At 39.1% G+C, this 25,382-nt stretch overlaps 1 long non-coding RNA gene across 1 annotated transcript in view; it reads right to left on the reverse strand.

Annotated features, from left to right (window-relative positions):
* Window positions 1-25,382, reverse strand: part of LOC117529768 — a 482,119-nt gene that overhangs the window by 316,056 nt on the left and 140,681 nt on the right. The window contains exon 2 of the long non-coding RNA XR_004566096.1: window positions 20,515-20,520. This is a non-coding gene — a long non-coding RNA (uncharacterized LOC117529768). The remainder of the gene's footprint in view (window positions 1-20,514; window positions 20,521-25,382) is intronic.

Genomic DNA, 25,382 nt, shown 5'->3' on the forward strand with positions numbered 1-25,382 from the left:
CCAGTGACACAACTTTAGATAAATAAATCTAAAGTTATCTTCCTTAAACTCAAACTGAAAACAAATCTCTTCCACTTGATATAAATTAATTCAAAATCTAAAATCCATCTTTCTGATGAAGTGATGTAGAGGAGGATTTTCTTAAAAAGAAACCCGATAGTTCAGCTACAATTTGCCAGAAAGTACATCTGAGATTCAAGCCCAGATTCGATGTGTGGGTGAAAGAAACTTTTGTATTTCTTCATAATTGATGTCAATAAATCCCAAGACATATTCAGTGACTTGGAAATGTTCATGTTTCCATCCCCTGACTTGTCTGATGAAAACTGGCAATAAAACTGGTTATTATTTACAAGTATTATCAAGTTTTAGAGATTTGCTTTCAGTTTGAGTTTGAGGAAGATAATTTTAGAAATTTTTATTATTTATTTTTTGTATTTCTTGCATTTGAAATGGGATAAACAAATTCAAATGTGTGAAATTCCAAGTGTTCCAATACTTATGATGAGTGCAAAATGAGTGTGGTATTATTACTGTTTTGTTTAAGAATGTTTAATTTTCACTGTTGCTGCACTTTGTGTCAAATCATAATCATATTGTATATCATATTGATATGACAATATTGGGATATGATAATTTGGCCATATTGTACAGCCCTACTGTCAACTAGCTGAAAACTTTGAATATTAATTTATATCTACATTTTAAAAAATTCTTAAAGTGGGACGGAGTTAAGAGGGCTGTAATTAGGGGGGTCTGGGGGGGTGGAGTCCCCCAGAAGCTGAAAGGCAAAGAAAGAATAATGCTTTAAAAGGCGGGGGGGACCTAGAAGCTAAAAGGTTTTAGTCATGCTAATGCTCCCCTGAAGCATTTGCTTAAAAAAATGTCTGAAGAACCTAAATAACATGGTGAGATGCTGAAGAGCTTCACTCGTTCATGTCTATGACATATACATATTACACAACACTTTGTGTGACGTCAAGGCGCTAGCATGCTAGCACCAAGCTAATTATATAACACATATATATAAAGACTAAATTTACTAAAAGGAAACAGAGTAGCAGCATAATGGCAACATTTACAGTACCAATTATGAACAGGATTTAATATGCATCATTTAGAAGGATTTTGGAACATGTTTCTCAGTATTTCCTCAATAATTGCTCAAAGGACAGATGAGTGATTCAACAGATTTTCAACACATTTATTGGCTGTGATCATAATAAAGTATATTTTATTCATCAACTCATATTTCATAAAGTCTACGACTAAAGGAACCTCCTGAAATAGCTAGCTATTGTTAGTTGGGCAATTTTATATAGTTCATTCATTTAATAACTTTGCTAAAATATATATTTTTAAGTATATTTGTTTTTGGGAATCTCATCTTGATTAGTTGATTGTGCTGGTGGCAAAAATATAGGGTATTTAACATTTTTCATTCTTAAATTTCATGATAGAAAAAACACTTCATTCCTTTATATGAGGTCCATGATGAAAAACTGAGGTTTTGTTTTATTTTTGTTGACGTTTTTATCCTTTATTCTTTAAGGCCACACTGCATTATGTCTAGTTTCTAATTTCAAGTGTGCTTCAAATTTCATTGTAGTTGTTTTGCCTCCCATCTGACTGGAAAACAACGAGGTCATTGAGCATTTTCCTTGTTAGAAAACTACAAGGGATGGATTCTGTCACACTGAATGTTGCCTTCAGTTTTTCATATGGAGGGAAAGCAAAAAAAAAAAAAAAGATGCCCAGGGTGATGGTGCCAACGTCCTTAGTCACTTGCTCATCTACAACCCCTGGCAAAAATTATGGAATCACCGGCCTCGGAGGATGTTCATTCAGTTGTTTATTTTTGTAGAAAAAAAGCAGATCACAGACATGACACAAAACTAAAGTCATTTCAAATGGCAACTTTCTGGCTTTAAGAAACACTATAAGAAATCAGGAAAAAAAATTGTGGCAGTCAGTAACGGTTACTTTTTTAGACCAAGCAGAGGGAAAAAAAAATATGGAATCACTCAATTCTGAGGAAAAAAATATGGAATCATGAAAAACAAAAGAACGCTCCAACACATCACTAGTATTTTGTTGCACCACCTCTGGCTTTTCTAACAGCTTCCAGTCTCTGAGGCATGGACTTAATGAGTGACAAACAGTACTCTTCATCAATCTGGCTCCAACTTTCTCTGATTGCTGTTGCCACATCAGCTTTGCAGGTTGGAGCCTTGTCATGGACCATTTTCTTCAACTTCCACCAAAGCTTTTCAATTGGATTAAGATCCAGACTATTTGCAGGCCATGACATTGACCCTATGTGTCTTTTTGCAAGGAATGTTTTCACAGTTTTTGCTCTATGGCAAGATGCGTTATCATCTTGAAAAATTATTTCATCATCCCCAAACATCCTTTCAATTGATGGGATAAGAAAAGTGTCCAAAATATCAACGTAAACTTGTGCATTTATTGATGATGTAATAACAGCCATCTCCCCAGTGCCTTTACCTGACATGCAGCCCCATATCATCAATGACTGTGGAAATTTACATGTTCTCTTCAGGCAGTCATCTTTATAAATCTCATTGGAACGGCACCAAACAAAAGTTCCAGCATCATCACCTTGCCCAATGCAGATTCCAGATTCATCACTGAATATGACTTTCATCCAGTCATCCACAGTCCACGATTGCTTTTCCTTAGCCCATTGTAACCTTATTTTCTTCTGTTTAGGTGTTAATGATGGCTTTCGTTTAGCTTTTCTGTATGTAAATCCCATTTCCTTTAGGTGGTTTCTTACAGTTCGGTCACAGACATTGATTCCAGTTTCCTCCCATTCGTTCCTCATTTGTTTTGTTGTGCATTTTCGATTTTTGAGACATATTGCTTTAAGTTTTCTGTCTTGACGCTTTGATGTCTTCCTTGGTCTACCAGTATGTTTGCCTTTAACAACCTTCCCATGTTGTTTGTATTTGGTCCAGAGTTTAGACACAGCTGACTGTGAACAACCTACATCTTTTGCATCATTGCGTGATGATTTACCCTCTTTTAAGAGTTTGAAATCCTCTCCTTTTTTTTTTTCAATTGACATCTCTCATGTTGGAGCCATGATTCATGTCAGTCCACTTGGTGCAACAGCTCTCCAAGGTGTGATCACTCCTTTGTAGATGCAGACTAACGAGCAGATCTGATTTGATGCAGGTTTTAGTTTTGGGGATGAAAATTTACAGGGTGATTCCATAATTTATTCCTCAGAATTGAGTGATTCCATGTTTTTTCCTCTGCTTGGTCTAAAAAAGTAACTGTTACTGACTGCCACAATCTTTTTTTCTTGGTTTCTTATAGTGTTTCTTAATGCCAGAAAGTTGCCATTTGAAATGACTTTAGTTTTGTGTCATGTCTGTGATCTGCTTTTTTTCTACAAAATTAAACAACTGAATGAACATCCTCCGAGGCCGGTGATTCCATAATTATTGCCAGGGGTTGTATAGAGTTCTTTTTTTGTGCAGCAACTGCGTTAACATCTATTAGTATTTGTTTTTTTGCCAACACAAAGTTAAACCTTTGTGGTTCAGCTTTAACGTATGTTGCTGCCTTGCAGTTTTTCGACTGTGTCACAAACACTAATTGGACGTTTTGGCTGGAGATGTTACTGATATCTCTTTGGATATCAGTAACATCTTTTGGCCTCAGGGAAGGCGTAGTTAAGATTAAGGATTAAGAACATGGTGAAAGAAGCAAAACCTGCAAAAGTCTTCATAAATCAGTGTCCTGTGAAGCAGAGTTGCTCAGTGGTGCCACAATTGGTGTTATTGCACACACATTAATAAATATTCAAAGCTTACAAAACCCATTGCGCCCTCATATGGATCATTTCTCTGACACTCTGACAGCATCGCTCCATTATGTGGTCCATCAAAAGCACTCTGGAGAAATAAGTAGAAAGTCAAGATGAAGACAAACTGCTGGAGGACTGAATGTAAATAGGATGGCACCAATCAACAAGTCAACTTTGAAATGTATAACACACTCCACGCCTATAACAGCCAAATGAAAAAAGCCTGATATAGTCATACATCTCAGTCAATAATCATAAGACTTCATTTCCATTTTCATCACTCTTCAACCTCATTCAGTCCTCCAGATCATTTTGGGTGAAATTCCTTAACATAATAATAATAATAATAATAATAATAATATTTCCTGATTAATTTAACCATAATTTCTCATGAATTCATTATGCTCATTGTAATGGCTTTATTAAGCATCTCAAATCTTCCCCCTGTTGCCACAAATACCAAACTTTTAAAACTATTTTTCCACGTCCTCTAAAGATATACCAAATATTTCTCAGACCTTTAGTGGCTGCAACTGTTTCACAAAACAGAAGAAAGTAAAAAAGACCCAACTGTTTATATACAAGGTCTTTTAGAAAAGTAACAGACCTTTTTATTTTTTGCAAAAACCATATGGATTTGAATCACGTGTGATTGCATCAGCCAAGCTTGAACCTTCGTGCGCATGTGTGAGTTTTTTCACGCCTGTCGGTTGCGTCATTTGCCTGTGAGCACGCTTTGTGGGAGGAGTGGGTCCAGCCCCTCGGCGGATTTTCATTGTCAGGAAATTGGCTGAGGAAATTTTTCAGAAACTGTGTGAGACAGCCAGGTGGAAACCATTCGGAAAATTCAGATGCCTTTCGGTGAAGATCTTATGAGCATCATACAGATTAAGGAGCATTACAACCGGATTAAAGACGGCCCACAGCAGGGTGAGGGCACCGCGCTTCGAGCGGTCATCGACAGGCTGAAACGACCAGATCATTTCCAAAGTGAAGGCTGTGTTGATCCGGGACGTCGTCTGACTACCAGAGAAATGGCAACAGAGGTGGACATTTGTTGACTTTTGTTTTAGTTTAATTTATTTTATTTTTTTGGGCTTGTTTTTTATTTGTACTTTGTGGTTTGTTGCCTTTTATGTCCCCTTGTGTACAGCACTTTGTTTCAGCTGCAGGTGTTTTTTTTTAAAGTGCTTTATAAATAAAGTTGATTTGATTTGATTTGAATCTTCAGATTCTTAAATTTCTTGTTTTTGTGATGAGTATCACTCAGATGTCAAGTACTGAAAAAAAAAACCATTCAGGTTATAACCTGATTCACACTTCTTTTGGAACCGTTATTTTTATTTTTATTTTTTTATGCCATGTTTCCAATGATACAAAAAAAAAAGGAGTGCTGTATGTTCATACAAATTCCCGCCCACATATGCAACACATTTTTTCCATTAAGTGTTGAATAATGCCTGTTTGCATTTTGGTAAAGTTTGTGTTATAATAATAATAATAATAATAATAATAATAATAATAATAATAATAATAATAATAATAATAAGTGGGCTAATTTCTGTGCATTACTTTTTTCATTCTATTGTACTGCAGTTTACTTTGGGGTTCCACAAGGCTCAGTCATTGGACAAGTAACTTTCAATTTGTACATGCTTCCATTTGGCATGCAGATTTCTACCACTTATGCTGCTCATGAGTAGCAAATTTTTTCAGATTGTCCAATTATCAATGGCCCATTATTTTGATTAAGTGAATGAAACAAATGAATCTCCAAATTCTGCAAGACGTGTCTGAAATCATGCTAAAAACCTCAGGATTACTCAAAAATACTTGCCATTTACAGGCATATTAGTGACAGTCAAGATTTGTATCCTTTGAAGAGCACATTGCAAGTTTTAGCTAAACATAATCTTGATGTAGTCGAGGCCCACATGTGGATCAGCACTGCAGTCATAGACAAGCACCATTTTACACAGCAGTTCTGATGATAAAATGTACTCAACATTCAATTCTTTACCTTTAAGCACATTTCGACATTATTCCTGGTCTTTAGGAAAGCCGAGACGTTTACCCTGTAAATAAAAAATGAATAAAAAAAAAAAGAAATAATAAATCACCTCCCTTATAGGAGCACAACAAATGCTATCATCTTATTACTCCCCATATTAAAAGGGGATATAATGTGGATACAATGATTAAAATTTGGTTAACTTTGATGCAACAGATCTTTCCAAAAACCAACTTTGTTGTGCTAATGTAATTAATCTGTCACTCATGATGGACATTAGCAGCAATTGTGGAGTTATATATAGGTGGAAATTGGCTTATTTTTCAGTTTCTTTCATTTCCAAATCCGAGGTCTGGTGGCCACCAAACTCACTGCTTCTTGTTTTGTATGCATGTCTGCAAAAGCAGCAAAACCTAACTGCACATTTTGTAAAATGCAATGTAATGACACGAGCATTTTCCCTCTTTTTTGGACAGAAACCTGGTTTTGTAGCATCTGGCACAGTTTAAATCATTCAGTGCAGTTAACACAGGCCAGAGAATTCTTAAAATGTGAAGATCAATTATGGCGATGCATAATGTGGTCATGGTTAAATGCAGAAACAAAGCAGCAAACCATATGAGTTCATCTGGTCTGTGTATTTGGCAGTGATGCTTCGCACAAGTGCAGAAAGCTGTGCACATCTGTGGGCAGTATCATGTGAATTGTAGAATATGCAGCAAATTGTGTATTTGTAAAGCAAGCCAAAAAAATGCCTCTCTTTAAACATACTCTGGAATGTACAAACCACCTTTATTGTTTTGCCTCACATCCTAGCTTGGCACGCTGCTGATTCTGTGCAGCTCTTTGCTCGCTGAGGTTTGATGAGGTGATGAGCACCATGAGAAGTTTGGGAAGGCTGCCAGTGGTTTCGATGTCAGGAAAGGGCAGGTGCACAGCAGAGCCCACGTCCAAATATCACAAAGATGGTTTACAATTTGAAGAGCACACTGGTGACGCTTCCTCAGTGAAGTCCCTAGGAAGCCATCCTAGTCCTACTGTGTGGAAAGTCAGACTCTCCACCACTTGTCGTGGCACTCTGCCAGAAAACTCTGGAAATTATCCATCTGGGTTGTGAGCTGAATTTCTTTCAAAGGAAAACTGGACTCATTCTGAGGAGAAGCAGGTGGGCAGAGATGGAGGAGGTGAAGGAGGCATTACAGAAAAGAGGAGCTTAAGTGCTTCACCTCACTGGGTTTTGGTTAATGCCACCTCTCCCATAAATTGTCTCATGCATGCATCATCTCTTTGCATGCAAATTTCTCTATTAACCAGAAAACCTCTCACTTCTGTCACAGTGTGCTGCTGAGTCCAGCATCTAAAAAGTGCACCTGATTTTTTTAAAGGAATGACATGGCAATCAGATATTTAGCATCAAATATGAGCATCGGGTATTGCAAAGATTTTGCATCAGTTTGTCTGTCTGTCTGTCTGTGCTTAGCATAAGTCCAGTCCTATTACAGCCAGAGTCTTCAAATTCACAAGAAACATTCTTGGGACACAGACCTTCGACAAGTTCAGAGATAGTTAACCTTGACCTATTTTAAGAGGTATTTTAAGAGGTTAAAATGTCAGATTCTGTTTCATTCATTTTTTTTTTTGAGGGGCGGGGGTGACAGCCAAGCAGAGCATGTCAGTACGCCACCGTGATGTCAGTGACTGGTTCAGCTAGCTGCAAACACAGTTTTCTTTGTGTGTAAATATAACCTCTTTGTCATATATTATGTAAAAGCTAGCGAGAAATAAACACTTCTAAAACTGAAAATGCTGTTTTGGAACCTGATAACACTTTTGAAGTGATTTACAAGCCATTTCGCGGATGTTAGCATGGTGACGTCACAGACTGGTCTAGCTAGCTACAAACTCTGTTTTGTTTGTGTGTAAATATAACCTATTTGTCATATATTATGTAAAAGCTAGTGAGAAATAAACACTTCTAAAACTGAAAATGCTGTTTTGGAACCTGATAACACCTCTGAAGTGATTTACAAGGCATTTCGCGGATGTTAGCATGGTGACGTCACAGACTGGTCTAGCTAGCTACAAACTCTGTTTTGTTTGTGTGTAAATATAACCTCTTTGTTATATATTATGTTAAACCTAGCGAGAAATAAACATTTCTAAAACTGAAAATGCTGTTTTTGTAACCTGATAACATCTCTGGAGTGATTTACAAGACATTTCATAGATGTCAGCGTGCACACTAACCTCCACTCTTGTCAAAAACTCATGTATGCACACCAACATGCCTTCCTGCAGATGCCATTAAAATGTAAATATTGCTTAAGATTGAGTGATTAATAGAGGGGCTTTACTGAACATGTACAAATTGTACATAAGACAATTGTATCTTAATAATTAATGTAAATAATAAATGTATAATTATTTCTACACACACACACACACACACACACACACACACACACACATATATATATATATATATATATATACACACACACACACACACACACACACACATCATGGTCAGTGAGAATTCCATGTCTAACTGGCGTGCATTATTTTCGTGTATACGCACACGTTGTTCGGTGAGTTAAGTCACTGTAATATCACTGCTCTGGTCATCACCATAGCAACGCGCAAATCAGTTGGAGCAGATCTGCTGTGTTTTGACAGGTGAATGACAGAAACGCGATAAAACATGGATTTCAATTTCAGTTCAATTTAATTAGCTTATAATGCGCCAAATCTGTTGTGTGGGCCGCCAGAAGAGGAGGTACTGCTGGCCCACCACCAGAGGGCGCCCTGCCTGAAGTGCGGGCTTCAGGCACGAGAGGGCGCTGCCGCCACGGACACAGCCGGGGGTGACAGCTGTCACTCATTATCTCTTGACAGCTGTCACCCATTCATGCTTCATCATCTCACTCCATAAAACCCGGACGTCTCCACCTCATTGCCGAGATATCGTTGAACCGTTCAGGTACTATTCTCAGCCTTAAAGTAAACTGTGTGTCAGTCTGAACTCTTTTTTGCAGCCGCTTTCCTGTGGTGTTCCTTATCTGTGAGACCGGCGCTTGGTGTGATCAGCAACGACTTCGCTTCACACCTCTACCAGATAAGTGGGTAGACAGGAGCTGCACGAGTGTGTGTTAGAGGTGGAATTCCCACCGTTGTTGTTTCTGGGTGTGCACACACCCATATCTTATTGTCTCTGCTCCCTGCCAGCAGTACCAGATCCGACCTTTGGCCACCTGGGGACTTGGGACTTGGCGGCTCCAGTATTCTCCGGGTTCGGTGGCGGAGGAAATCATGTGGTTCCGGTTCATCTCAGGACAGACGTCTTCTATCCTCGAGCCTGCCCACACGTCACCCTTGTGATTGACTGTCTGTAAAATCTCACATTCCTCTGTGTTGTGCTCATTCACAACAGTAAAGTGTTCATATTCGACTCTTTCATTGTCCGTTCATTTACGCCCCCTGTTGTGGGTCTGTGTCACTACACTTTCACAACAAAATCACAGCAAAGCCATCTCAGTGCACCTTACATGAAACAATTCAACATACAATTTAAATAAATAATTAAAAATGAATTAAAAAAATTCAAATACATGATTAAAAACAGAAGTAAAAGAATAAAACAGATAAAAAAAATAAAAACAATTCATAAGAAAGTGAATAAAAATAGGGTTTCAGTCTTGACTTAAAAATGTCCAAGGACATTTCCAAGTGAATTGTAATATTTTTGGCCAAAATAAAACGTTTGAGGAATGGGAAGAGGAGGAGAGCAAACGAGAAGAACAGCAAAAGCAACAGCATAAAGATTTAACATCAGATGAACTGGACAAGATTGAAGACGGGAAAGAAGAAGAGAACACGAAAAAAGTAACAAAATGGGCAGTTGCAATTTTAAGAGATTTTCTGAAGGAGAAGGGAAGAAGTGCCGAATTAGATTTATCAGCAGCTGAACTCAATAGCATTTTGAGTCTCATGAAGGAAAACATTAAAGTGTAGCCAATTTAATGTCTCTGAGATCAGCTCTTAACCGTTTTTTTCCCCTCATTTCAACATCATAGCCGATGTTGAATTTAAATCAAGCAACGCTGTGCTCAAATCTGTTATAAAGCGTTACAGAACGTCTGAGAATGACAAGAGCTGCCACCATCCTAAAATAAGCGAGAGCGCAATCCAAATGATTACAACATTCAATGTCCTCTCCAGTGAGAGGTGCGCAAAGTTTGGACAGGTGCGCAAAGTTTGGTGGGACATACAGCTGTGCTTCGCCAGAAGAGGCTGCGAGGGGAACAGATCGCTATCCAGAGCATCATTTGTCCTCCTTCAGGATGACAATGGCATCAAGTACATTTCTTTGGCCCATAATCCCCACAGCAAAAACTATTCAAACCCAAATGAAGCTCAGAAGGAAAACCTCCAAAGATTCATGTTCACGATGCCAGGAGATCCTTTGTGTCCAGTGGCCAGTTTTAAAAAGTACATGTCGAAATGCCCAAAAGAAGTTAACTGCGTTTTACCTGCATCCAAAGCACATCCAAGATGCACAAGCAAAGGTTGTCTGGTACTCTAAAGAACCGATGGGAGTAAATTACATGGGCAACATGTTGAAAAGTTTTGTGAAGAGGTAAGAAAAAATTGGCCTGTATGTTTTATGGTTTATTTAGCCTACCAACCACATCCAAGAATTAAATATAGCTAATCATTGTTTCTCAGGTATGCCTTACTGCCTCCTTCTCACACATTTACACGAACCACAGCATCAGGAGCACAGCGGTATGCAGACTGTCAGCGGCAGGTTTGGAGGCGCGGCAGATCATGGCTGTTATGGGGCATCGCCTTGAGACCAGCTTGCGGTCGTATTGGGCACCATCAATAGAAGACAGGAAAAATTGGAGCAACATTCTTTCAACGGGTTCGGCTAAAGAGGAGTCCACATATCCACGCAGACCTCCAAAGAACTCAATCAATCAATCAATTTTTTTATATAGCGCCAAATCACAACAAACAGTTGCCCCAAGGCGCTTTATATTGTAAGGCAAGGCCATACAATAATTATGTAAAACCCCAACAGTCAAAACGACCCCCTGTGAGCAAGCACTTGGCTACAGTGGGAAGGAAAAACTCCCTTTTAACAGGAAGAAACCTCCAGCAGAACCAGGCTCAGGGAGGGGCAGTCTTCTGCTGGGACTGGTTGGGGCTGAGGGAGAGAACCAGGAAAAAGACATGCTGTGGAGGGGAGCAGAGATCAATCACTAATGATTAAATGCAGAGTGGTGCATACAGAGCAAAAGAGAAAGAAACAGTGCATCATGGGAACTCCCCAGCAGTCTACGTCTATAGCAGCATAACTAAGGGATGGTTCAGGGTCACCCTGATCCAGCCCTAACTATAAGCTTTAGCAAAAAGGAAAGTTTTAAGCCTAATCTTAAAAGTAGAGAGGGTGTCTGTCTCCCTGATCTGAATTGGGAGCTGGTTCCACAGGAGAGGAGCCTGAAAGCTGAAGGCTCTGCCTCCCATTCTACTCTTACAAACCCTAGGAACTACAAGTAAGCCTGCAGTCTGAGAGCGAAGCGCTCTATTGGGGTGATATGGTACTATGAGGTCCCTAAGATAAGATGGGACCTGATTATTCAAAACCTTATAAGTAAGAAGAAGAATTTTAAATTCTATTCTAGAATTAACAGGAAGCCAATGAAGAGAGGCCAATATGGGTGAGATATGCTCTCTCCTTCTAGTCCCCGTCAGTACTCTAGCTGCAGCATTTTGAATTAACTGAAGGCTTTTTAGGGAACTTTTAGGACAACCTGATAATAATGAATTACAATAGTCCAGCCTAGAGGAAATAAATGCATGAATTAGTTTTTTCAGCATCACTCTGATACAAGACCTTTCTGATTTTAGAGATATTGCGTAAATGCAAAAAAGCAGTCCTACATATTTGTTTAATATGCGCTTTGAATGACATATCCTGATCAAAAATGACTCCAAGATTTCTCACAGTATTACTAGAGGTCAGGGTAATGCCATCCAGAGTAAGGATCTGGTTAGACACCATGTTTCTAAGATTTGTGGGGCCAAGTACAATAACTTCAGTTTTATCTGAGTTTAAAAGCAGGAAATTAGAGGTCATCCATGTCTTTATGTCTGTAAGACAATCCTGCAGTTTAGCTAATTGGTGTGTGTCCTCTGGCTTCATGGATAGATAAAGCTGGGTATCATCTGCGTAACAATGAAAATTTAAGCAATACCGTCTAACTCCAACAAAGAGAACAAGCCCATGTCATTTAACAACTGTACAATTAATGGAAATATCCAGTTCAGTTTTACCGTTTAACTGCATAGTTAAATGTAGTCAAAATACGCAACATTTATTGATTTGTTGTACTGTTCTAAATGTAGCTATCTTTAATTCTAATTTTTTTTTATTATTATTTTTATTGTTCCTCGGGCCAAAAGCCTGTTGTTTTGTGTGTAGGCCTAGCTTACAATTAATGAAAATGTTTAATTTTAGTGATTAAGTGCATATTTAAATGTGGTAAATATAGTTCAGCAACATGTATTGATTACTCACTGTAAAATGTACTGTTAATTGTAATAACTCACTTTATTTTGATTGTTCCTTAGGCCAAAGGCCTGTTGCTTTTGTGTGTAGGCCAAGCCTACAGTGAATAAAATCTGATGTTATAATCAAGCATTCCATTCGTCTTGACAACGGTTGCCAAGGATGAAAATATCTTGAGACTGGCATAAAATAGTCCCAAATATTTACGCATTTTTATCAAGTTCTGTTAACTTAAATAAATATTTGTGTGTTAGCCCACTATGTGGGGACCATGGTATAAGCAGATTAAACAATTCCAAGCTGTGCATTATACGGTTTGAATGCATTTCACGGAGGAACACCACTCCGCGTCGCATCGTGGTGTTTTAGACTCTGCGTCGTGCATTCAAACTGTATAATGCACGGCTTTGAGTTGTTTAATCCTTACATATACACACACACACACACATATATATATATATATATATAGCCCCTTATTGCCCTGTGCTTTACTTTGCACTCAGATTACACACCATGCAAACAGCAAAGTGGACTTCAACATGCTCCAACTTCACTTACGTTTTGTGCTTTAGACCATGTGCTGCAGACTGTCCAGCAGTGATACTCAGGTCCAATCGTGCACAGCTCGAACTTGCCTGATGCTTTAATTCAACCTGACAGAATGTGACAGTGTAATAGCTGAGGCCCTATTTTGACATGGCTTCTTCTTTGTTTTATGGCAGTTGGCAAACCATCTTTGAGGTGCATTACCACCACCTGCTGGGCAAGAGTGTGGATCAGGAGATCATGCAGAGAAAATTCTGAATTCCTGTTGTCGCCTCCTAACACCCCCACCAAACAGTCTATTATGATTAGTGGAACACAATCATAATATCACATGTCCAAGTATGAACCAGTTTAAGCAGCGGTATTGGCACATGTTTTTTTCTAGGTATAGGGAGGAGGAAGGGTGTTGAGGGTTAGGGTGTTTTTGTTGATCATTGTTTTGTTGTGTGCACTTTGTTTTTCTATCTTGAATATATGTAGTATAAAATCACACGCATTGCATATGTATGTAGGTATGTGTATATATGTATGTGTGTATGTGTAGATGTGTGTATACATATTTGGGGCATATGTAATAATTGGTAGTGGGGGAGAAAGGGTTGGGATAAATAAGCTGATGCTTCACTATGTTGGGTACATAGTGTTAATATTTATTTATTTGTCTTCTGTTTTTATTTTTCTAATTATATTGGGTTTGTCGTGTCTTTTTCACTCTTCACTTACCTTGTGTCACATGTTCAAAATAAACAGTAAACAGTATTTGTGCCCCCCCCCCAAAAAAAACTGAATAATCTAACAGAAGAACTCAAACAATGTCCAAATATTCACAGATTTAAATATTTATATAAAGATATGGTGTTCACTAGATATGTTATGATGATGGGATTTGAGCTTGTGTTGTGTTAAATGTGTTTGTAGAATGGCCCAAGCAGAGGGTCACCCCTTAGAGTCTGGTCTGCTTGAGGTTTCTTCCTCAATACATCAGAGGGAGTTTTCCTTACCACTGTTGCCTGTGTGCTTGCTCTGGGGGTTGGTAATGAGTATATATATATATATATATATATATATATATATATATATATATATATATATATATATATATATATATATATATATATATATATATATATAAGGGGTGGGCGTTATAAGCTTTGCTTCTGCTCACCCCCTTTTGGTCACACATTGTTGTCTTGGATATCAGTTTTTTTATTGTTATTGTTGAGTCTATGTGCCAAATAAACTCATTCATTCATTCATTCTGCAATCACACTCTAAATACAGCTTCCAGAGGTGGGCAGTAATGTGTTACACTTTCCCCATTACATGTACTTGAGCAATTGGATATGTATGTCAGTCCCAGTGGCTTCCCTCACTCATCTCCTTCCAGTATGGTCACTCAGTCTTTGAGAACTGCCTACTTGACACTGTGGAGCAGGTAACTCAGTTGCTAAGGAACTAGTCTACCAATATATAGACCTCGGTTCAAATCTCTCTCATGCTACCCGTCTGTGTACTTGGACGACATTAATCGACATTAGGGGTATTCAACTCCTGAAAGGGCAGAGAGGGTGCAAGTTTTCTTTGCAACCACTCACTCCACCAGGTGATTTCAATGATTAACTGATTCCATCTGCTCAAAGTGATGTTAATCCGTATGCAGGCATATGCAAAACCTTTAAGGACAGTCACACACGCTAGAGGTCAATTTCTTCTCTATGTGGACTCCCAGGAAATGGAAGTCCCTGACCCTTTCCACACAGGCCCCACCAATGAGAATGGGCTGAATGTCCGTTTTGTTTCTCCTGAAGTCTATGAATAGATCCTGGGTTTTGAATGCGTTCAGGAGCAGGTCATTTTCTCTACACCACGCCGTCAGCTGTTCCACCTCATCCCAATGTGAGGGACTCAGCACTCCCCTAGGCTGAGCGATCATCTACACTAGTCTGAGCATGCGCGAACCTGGTGTCGCAGTATGATCTGTCCCCCTGCCTTCACTGTAATCACGTATCTGTTATGGTCTGGATGCAGGTTGAGGAGCGGTCCAGCGTCTGACTGAACCCCAGCGCTAAATAACCAGAAGCAGTTCCAAAAGAAACAAATTTATTTTTCTTCCCACTGTGCAATACAAAATAAATTAGTCTGGTGGGGTGAAGAGGCGGCGCGCTCTCCCAGCGCCTCAACGGATCAGAGCCCGAACGTTCTGGACTCAGGAGTTCCGCCGACACCCCCCAGGTGGCTTTTCCCAAGACTGTACTCTGTGAAGGAGGAACAGAGGTAAGGTTATTCAGTACTTTCATCAAGAAAAACCATTTAGAGGCACACTTATCAGCAACACGTTCAGGTCTGATTTCAGACTTAATTCAGAAGAACAGCTGCTCACAGCTTGTGGAGGATTATCAATCCGCACGCCACAGCCGCGAGGAGCAAACGAGACAATTTTCTTCAATACTTAAATTTAGCTGCGCAAAAACGCCACATTATATTCACAGATAAGCTTTTAAGGGATAATCACCTCTGACGTGTGCTGACAGCGCTTGCCTCTCACCCTCGTCCTCCTTCACAGACGCAATGTCAGATTCTGGAGCGGCCCTCAGCATCCTCAAACGGTCGTCACACGGTCGTATTCTCTGGCACTTAAGCCCAGATCACTGCTGGCTTAAATGCAGTTCTTCATCTCTTCATTGGTACCAGCTGAGAGTCCTCAGAACTGCACGTGAATGTCACAGGTGTCATAGATCGTCCTGATTAGAGAATTGCACGTGAGTGCAACAGGTGCAGCAGATCACCGTGACAGAGGTGAGAGACTCTTCTGCAGCACATTCTCCCCAGAGATCAGCCCCAAACCATTTGGGAAGGAAAACAAACACAAAAACCGCAAAACAGTGTCCAGCCAAGCCCCCCAACACACAACAGTATCATGTCGGAGGGTTAGCAGCGATTATCGTTTCGTTTCTGCTTAAAACTGATTTTAGAATTACTTAAGAGGGTTTACTTTGTCATCTGAGGATTAAAAATAACATTATTCCCTTTGATTGGTAGAGAGTCAGACTCAGACAGTGAGTCTCAGACACACTGGTGTCGCACTCTTATTGGTCCCCGTCTTTTATTATGAAATAATGCTGAATTTTTGCAGAGATGATTGGTGTACAAAACCTTCAGAGATCTGTCACTGAGATAGATGATAGCTGGAGTGCAGTTTTAAGCAGAAATAAGGCGATGTCACTTGTAACGCTCCAAAATAACACATGCGCAGTGAAGGCAAGGAATTGATCAGAAGTGGGGATCGGTCAGTCTGTGACACTGGTAAATGGACTCATCTCCTCCAGTGATACAGCCTACCACTGTGGTGTCATCCACATACTTAATGAAGGTGTTGCCGGTGTGGATAGGGGTCCAGTCAAAGGTGTAGAAGGTGAACAGCAGCGGGCTCAGCACGCAGCCTTGAGGGGAACCGGTGCTGAGTGTGAGAGCTGTGGATACGTGGGGGACCATCCTGACTCTCTGTGAGTGATCTGACAGAAAGTCCTTAATCCAACAACATGTGGAATGAGGTAGACAGAGGTTTAGCAGTTTCCTCCCGAGGCCATGGAGTAGGATGGTGTTGAATGCTAAACTATAATCCACAAAGAGAAGATGGGTGTAGTTACCCTGTTGATCCAGGTGGGTCAGTGAGGTGTGGAGGACAGTGGTCACACCATCCTCTGTTGACCAAATGGCCTTGTAAGTGAATTGGTATGTGTCTGAAGTGGGGTTATGAAAGAAATGATGTGACGTCTAACCAGTTTTTCAAAATGTAGAAAAGCCCATTTGGTGTACATTTTGCATTATATCTCAATCAAAAGTGTCTCAATCACTCATTTTTCTGTTATGGATTTACCCTAAACCACCAAAATTGGATGGAGGTTCCAATTTTCTGCCTGTTTATCTATCTTCCAGTTATCGATCAGAAACCAAGTGCCAAAAAGCAATGACAAATAGTGCATAGCAGAGATAACCAATGTTCTGTGAAAATTATCTGAAAAAGATTTCAGAAACTGAAAAAGTTTGAAAAAAAACAAAACAAACACCACAAAAATACTTTGATTCAAGTGCATGAACAAAATACATACTCCTGACATTTGATCACATCTAATTTAGCTTATGAAAAGACACTTCTCACAGAACTTTGACTTTGAAAATTTTTTCCAAGGTTGAAATTTGTACAATTGGAAACTAGTGTTGTAGTGAGGTTTGTGTTATATGTGAGCGGTGCCCTAGTTACAAATGAAATTAAGTTGACCACAGAAAGCATGATATTGCTTTGGTTCATATTGTCTGCAGCAAAATGGAATAAGTCAAAGGAAATTTAAAGATCAGTTTCTTTTCGCTCAGTTTTCCATGCCGGCCCACCTTTTTCGGATTCTGGGTTGTAATTACACCCTCTACCAACCTACCTACTTATCTAAAGAGGACTGCTCATGCTAAACTTTCTGCATTCCTCCTCCCTATCCCTTTTCTCTCCATTAATCAATGTCCCTCTTCACCTCGGAGGTACTCAGGGGATCTCCATGGTCCCTGCAGAAAATAATCAAGACTACAATGCCATAGATTCCAGAGTCCACTGCTTTCCATTTCTATCCGATTAGCCGCTCCATCCTCCAATCGGGATTCTGCATTAATGTATCATCATTTATCAAACTGCACTGTCCTGTGGTCCTGATCTCATGACACACACCACCGACAAAATGATCCAAGTTTGTATTTCAGTGTTTAATCAGCAACTCATTATTTCCAAGCAGTACAAGATGGTCAAAATGTTTCTCTGCCAATTCCTTAGTTGTGTGACACGGGCGGATAATAAATAAAGTGAATAAAAAGTCTCTTAATTTAACTGTCTGTCGATTGTGTTTAACAGCCATTACACATAATCCAACCTGTCCAAGTTACTCACTTGAGTCACTGAAACCAAAGAAAAATGAGAAGGGAAACTCAAAGAGCTGAACATCTCAGTCTTTGACACCAATACATATCAATGAGTTCTTTGGGGTCCTGTGTTGCCTTGATAAACACACAACCCTTCAGCTATGTTTCATATCATAGTGGCTGCAATATGAGTTCAACAGCAAAGGTCAAAGGTTATATGACCAATAGACAGGTGGTTTGAGTAAATGTTAGTATTTAATAGAAACCACAGGTGTACCACTGACCAATTCCTTGGATTCGACTTTCTAAATACCACCAATAAACATTCAGGGAACCCAAATAGTAACCTGTGAGCTTGACTTATAAACATATTTACCCCTTCAAAATCAGACCACTTTGTCCTTGGCTGATCATCAATTATTCCACCATGACTGGACCAAAATAGGGAGAAAACATGCATTTATTTTGCTCATACAAGGACTGACAAAAGGGCAAACAGGACAAAACCCTAAAGCTTTTAGTCCTAAATAATTTTCTCTATCTCTATCTCGATAGATAGAGGTAGATAGATATCTTACACCTTCAAGAAGATAATTACACCTTTAGGTCATTAAAAAGTTTTGCTTTGGCACCATTGTAATTTTGCCTCTGTGTTCAATATTGCCAATGTGACAAATCGTTGTCAGAAATGGTCATTTATTTCTTAAAATTTTCTGTTACATTGGGTTAAAATACAGTGACGAAAAGCCATTTAGTTTGAAGGGGAAAAAAAGCACTGCTATAGTTATTATGCTAATGTAGCATCACTGAGCCAAAGCAACATGGAATACCTTGGATTATATGTGTGTGTGTGTGTGGGGGGGCGAAGCAGACTGCAGTGGACCTTCCTATAATGGGCCAGCAGAGAATCAATTGGGAAGACATCTGGATGAAATTACAGCATTTTTTAAACTCGGTTTGCCAAATTGAGCCCCCGGGGTGATTAACATTTTATCGTTGCTTTGTTCCATGTATATGTTCCTAGTTGTATAAATCTCACAACACAAAGTGGGTATATTTGCCATGGTATTCCTCTAAAATACCTTTCCAGGAGCAAAACTTGGTGTCGTTGACTAGTTTAAAATCTGCAGTTAAAAGGCTGGAATGCAGACTTTCTGAATGTTACTGTTTTAACTGATGTTTCCTTACATATTTGTTCCATATTGAGTCTGTGTGACTATTTGTTGAAACTGTGTATTGCTGCCATTTTTGGTCAGGTCTCCCTTGAAAGAGATGTGATCTCAATGGGACAAACCTGGTGAAATAAAGGTTACAACAAAATTAACTACCGTTCTGCAATACCACAAAAAAAAAGGTACTTCATAATTTCTTTATTTCAACACAAAGTAATTTCAAGAAAAATCAAAAGGGACTTCACCTTTGAAGTCATGCCTTCTTTTAAAGCCTGTTCTTTGGTTCCTTTCCTTCTTCTCATGAGGTCAGAAGAATGATCTACAAAGACAAGAATTTGTTTTTTGTACTTTATTTTTTTCTGTATGTTAAATCTTTGGCCGTTTTGATTTACATTCACATCCGCCACTTCCACATACGTTCATCTGAATCAAGAAGGCACTTTGTGTTTTAACAGTTACAACCCCTGGCAAAAATTATGGAATCACCGGCCTCAGAGGATGTTCATTCAGTTGTTTAATTTTGTAGAAAAAAAGCAGATCACAGACATGACACAAAACTAAAGTCATTTCAAATGGCAACTTTCTGGCTTTAAGAAACACTATAAGAAATAATAAAAAAAAGATTGTGGCAGTCAGTAATGGTTGCTTTTTTAGACCAAGCAGAGGAAAAAAATATGGAATCACTCAATTCTGAGGAAAAAATTATGGAATCACCCTGTAAATTTTCATCCCCCAAATTAACACCTGCATCAAATCAGATCTGCTTATTGACACTGACCCTATGCCATGACATTGACCCTATGTGTCTTTTTGCAAGGAATGTTTTTGCAATTTTTGCTCTATGGCAAGATGCATTATCATCTTGAAAAATGATTTCATCATCCCCAAACATCCTTTCAATTGTCCAAAATATCAACGTAAACTTGTGCATTTATTGATGATGTAATGACAGCCATCTCCCCATTGCCTTTACCTGACATGCAGCCCCATATCATCAATGACTGTGGAAATTTACATGTTCTCTTCAGGCAGTCATCTTTATAAATCTCATTGGAAAGGCACCAAACAAAGGTTCCAGCATCATCACCTTGCCCAATGCAGATTCGAGATTCATCACTGAATATGACTTTCATCCAGTCATCCACAGTCCACAATTGCTTTTCCTTAGCCCATTGTAACCTTGTTTTTTCTGTTTAGGTGTTAATGATGCCTTTCGTTTAGTTTTTCTGTATGTAAATCCCATTTCCTTTAGGCGGTTTCTTACAGTTCAGTCACAGACGTTGACTCCAGTTTCCTCCCATTCGTTCATTTGTTTTGTTGTACATTTTTCAATTTTTGAGACATATTGCTTTAAGTTTTCTGTCTTGATGCTTTGATGTCTTCCTTGGTCTACCAGTATGTTTGCCTTTAACAACCTTCCCATGTTGTTTGTATTTGGTCCAGAGTTTAGACACAGCTGACTGTGAACAACCAACATCTTTTGCAACATTGCGTGATGATTTACTCTCTTTTAAGAGTTTGATAATCCTCTCCTTTGTTTCAATTGACATCTCTCGTGTTGGAGCCATGATTCATGTCAGTCCACTTGGTGCAACAGCTCTCCAAGGTGTGATCACTCCTTTTTAGATGCAGACTAACGAGCAGATCTGATATGATGCAGGTGTTAGTTTTGGGGATGAAAATTTACAGGGTGATTCCATAATTATTTCCTCAGAATTGAGTGATTCCATATTTTTTTCCTCTGCTTGGTCTAAAAAAAGTAACTGTTACTGACTGCCACAATCTTTTTTTCTTGATTTCTTATAGTGTTTCTTAAAGCCAGAAAGTTGCCATTTGAAATGACTTTAGTTTTGTGTCATGTCTGTGATCTGCTTTTTTTCTACAAAATTAAACAACTGAATGAACATCCGCCGAGGCCGGTGATTCCATAATTTTTGCCAGGGGTTGTATTTGGTCTCAGCCCATATTCCCACAGTGACAACATCTGGAGTCGTTTCGTGGCGTCTGCTCAGTTACAGTTTGTATCCAACCAAAAGGCTTTTTCTCTGCTGGTATCTTTGACTTTTGAAGAACACAACTGGGTGTATTTGACAGAGAAATTCAGTACAAGGTGACTCATTTTCCTTGCGTCTGGCTGTGTCACTCCGTGTGTTCATTATAGTTGCAATCCCTGAATTCCTGCATTCCCCTGCCAGCACTCGGACGCTGCTGATGTATAGCGAGGAATTTGTCTTCAAAGCAAAAGCCTGTATCTCCACATAACATCTTTTTTCTGGTGTGATGAATTATCCATCCATTTTCGATACCCACTTACTCCAATTAAAGCTGACGGGGGGCTGCAGCCTATCCCAGCAGCCATAGGGTGTAAGGTGGTGTAAATCCTGGACAGGACGCCAGTCTGTCACAAGGCCACATATAGACAAAAAAAAAAAAAAAAAAAGCACATTCTCACACCTACAGACAAGTTAAAGTTTCCAATCCACCTAACCTGCATGTCTTTGGAGGTGCGAGGAAGCCGGAGCACCAGCAGGGAACCCATGCAAACACAGGGAGAACATGCAAACTCCACACAGAAAGGCCACTGGTGGGAATTGATCCCATGACCTTCTTGCTGTGAGGCAACATTGCTAACCAGTAATCCACCGTGCTGCTCAGAATACTAGTAAGCAGGTATTATTAGTATCAAATACCACTAATCACTATGTCCCACTTTGGGCTTGAACTCTCAGTCTACAGGATGGGAGGCAGGCACTCATACTAGAGGCCATTGGCTTTAGCCTGTGATGAATTATTAAAAAAAATACAATAAGTGAAATTTTCCTTTAAACACATAAGCAGTTTAAAAAATGAGCTTCTCAACCAGTTAAAAATCCTGAAATATATTACGATGTTGACTTAACTTTCAAATATGCCGTGGCAACCTGATGTTAGCAGATGTCCTTTCATAGAGGACCATTTTCTTTGGATTCTCTGATTTTTGTTTGGCGCCACGATAGCAGATCTCATGTTAATCCACATGTTGATTTGGCACATGGTTTGCACAGGACAGAAATCCAGATCAGTGGACATCACTGATCCATCCATGCTTCACTGAATGGAGCGTGGATGCCATCAAACTCCAGACCTTCACGTTGGGTAGCAAGGGGTCTCACCACGGCCCAAGTAAGCTGCATGATAACAAATCAAGCTTAGCAACTGGGCTATGTGTGCTAGGCTGCCTACCTCACACAGTCCCCAGCTGAAAGGGACATTTTAGTGTTAACTTTCTGAAGCTATTTCGGGAACCGTGTATAATTTAGTGGGACAAACTTGAAATTGGTCGTACGGGAGATGCCTGCGTTTTAGACATCGTTTACTTTTGTTGCCTCAAAGATCAGTACTGTGAGCAAGCTGTGATAGAGTATTACAATTTTCACAAAAACCCAAGTTAAAAAATTAGCATATCAATCACATTTCACCGCCATGGGTATATGGATTTAATTCAAATTGGAGCAAAACATTTAAGGACAAAATTCTGCTGTTTTTCATTGTTGTGGTTGCTTTTTCCAATTATAGTTTTCTTCCTATTTGAGTCTGTGCTTTGTTATCGACCAACAAATCTTCCTCTTGCAGAATATCTTCTGGTTATTCACTCCTTTGCAAAATATAACAGATGATATCCTATTTTTTCCTTTTTAATGTTACATAGTGGGGCAGACAAGTGAAAGAATTATTCCATTAATAGAAGCACCAAATTTGGTATAAATACTTTTTACAAGTGCTTTTCTGCAAAAAAAAAAAAAAAAAAAGCCATTTGCCACATGAAATTTAAATTTTTGGGACTGTTATGCTGAAGTCAATTCAACAGTCCATTCTGGAAGTTTCCATTTTTCATGCACTGATATGGGAGCAAAATTAATTTCAACCCCCCCCCCCCCCCCCCCCCCACCAACCTAACCCTCCCCCCCTCCCCTTCTGTCCACAGTGCAATATTTAACAGGTACAACAATGACATAAACCAAGAGCCTGCAAATATACCTTTTATCACAAAAAGCAGACCAAGAAGTACAATTGTACCAAATTTGGTGCTTGTATCACAAAATGAAAGATTCTTATGACAAATGCATGTATCTGCTGCAGTAAGAAGCTGAATTGTAACTGCTGTCTATTAGGTCAAAACTGGCTTCAGGCTCATAGACTATATGTCACCAAGCATAAAAACATTCAGCAGACCCATATAGGACAGGTAGGTGAGGTTTAAACCTTGCTTGTGTATAGCACCTTGGAGTGACTTTTGTTATGATTTGATGCTGGACAAATAAACTGAACTGAACTGGATCTGCTGTAGTGACTCCAGGCAAAAAAGGGAGAATCCCAAAGAAATTTCCTGGTCTCTACAAAACAAACAGTACCTTCAAATAATCATATTGTGTCAAAGATTTCCTCAGATGACAATGTTCTTGAAAAGTTCCAAATATCACCCCAAAAAGTTCCAAATATCACAACAAATAAGACTTCAAAGGAAGAGCCATTCCAATGGTAAGACCTAATTTCAATTTCCAAATGGTTATTTAATACTCTGAAGTGTGTAGTGAGGATAAAATCAATCAAATGTTTGATTGTTATTCTGTTTGCGCTGAGGTGATCCGGGCCTAATCACTACTCCACAGCTGTACTTCACTTTGAGAGAGAAGTCCATTACGCTCTTTGTCATGACATTCCCCAGAGTTAGCCTCCAGCAATATCAATACTATGAATTAGAAATAAAAGGAAGGCAGCAGGTACCACCGAGCCATTACATCTCAGACAACCGGCTGAACACTTGCTGACAGAAGTTGCTTATTGCTCCCTTGGTTGCAGCAATTATAGTGTTCAGCGGGCAGACAATATATAATGAGGGAAAGCTTCTCTTTGCATGTGTCATCCTGATGCATTGCCGCCGCACAACGCCATTGTTAAGCTCGAAAGGATTCACATGACACCCATATTAATGTAAAACTTTCACACGTGGGACCAGGTCCATTGTAATGTTTCAGATGAGTGATGTGTTGAAATTGCAGTGTGTGGAGATGGTGAGTTCAAACAGTGCCAGCATTTGTAATTCAAACTATGTGGGTGGAATAAAAACAGCATAGTCAGACTGGAGAGGCCATTCTGTACTTGCTGTACTGTACCAGTGACATGTATTGTGCACACAGTTTCCATCACACAAAGTTCTGTGGTATTTAAAGTCTTAAAGACCTTTAACAGGGAAACTAGAATGGCACAGACGAAAGCACACAACTCCACCCATGCAGGCCAAATTACATCAACATACTAAATTTTCTATAAGCTTCTATTTTTCTCAGGGTTGCCATAGAGGATCAGATACAAGTTTTGGCACATGAAAATGCCTAGACTACATGGATAGCTGAAAAACCTCAATAAAAAAAACACTTTTTGTCATGTGTGAAGAGGCAAAAATGGCAAAGTTTTTGCTTATATAATCACTTGTTTGTTAAAGGTTTTTTTACATTTAAGAACGTCAACATGCACATTTGTTACCTTTTTAGTGATCCTTTCCATGTTTTCAGACACTTCTAATGACATTTTCACCTGCTCAGTGGTGACAGCATGCAGTTTACAGACAGATTTTCAGTTGGCCCCAAAGTCTTACATTGAATAGCTGTTTAGCATGTTGCGGTGGGAGCGCTCCAACTCATTACCGGAACAATCATTTTTGTTCTTAGTGAAATGTTGAACCCAAAACATTTTAGTTACCCATTAAGAAATAACAGTTAGTGAATAAAAATGTAGCAATCTGTATATATATATATATATATATATATATTTTATTATCAGATTAGCTTTTCAGATAACTTTGAAAACCATCATCAGACCAAGTTTTGGTCCGATAATCTTTAGATCGCTAACATTTTTGCAGACATAGCTTTTCATAGTAAATGCGTAGTTCTACAAGTATCCTCTACAAACAGAGAAGAGCTGGTTCTAGAAGAAACCGCTCTATCCTCTGCAGGCAAAGGAGAACTGGTCATAGAAAAGAAAAAAGCTCATTTCTTTTGACCCCATACTGAGACGCTGGCAATAGCACCCAAGTCATCCAGAGGCATACAGTTTTAACTTATGGTTAAAATGGTTATGGTTAACCAAACTAATTTTGGACAAGTTATCTAAATTAACGTCATGTCTGAAGTTTTATAAAGTGAAAATATCAGATATATGTTTTAGTTTTAAAGTAATGCACTAATTTTGAAGTTTTTAGTGTGGACATGCAGCTGTGCCCAGTGCATTATGGGTATTCACAACAGAAGAAATGCATTTGAGACACTCTGATCAGGCTCCACAGGGACAACAGCATTA

The sequence above is a fragment of the Thalassophryne amazonica genome, chromosome 17 (assembly GCF_902500255.1).
Source record: "Thalassophryne amazonica chromosome 17, fThaAma1.1, whole genome shotgun sequence".
Classification (NCBI taxonomy): Eukaryota; Metazoa; Chordata; class Actinopteri; order Batrachoidiformes; family Batrachoididae; genus Thalassophryne; species Thalassophryne amazonica.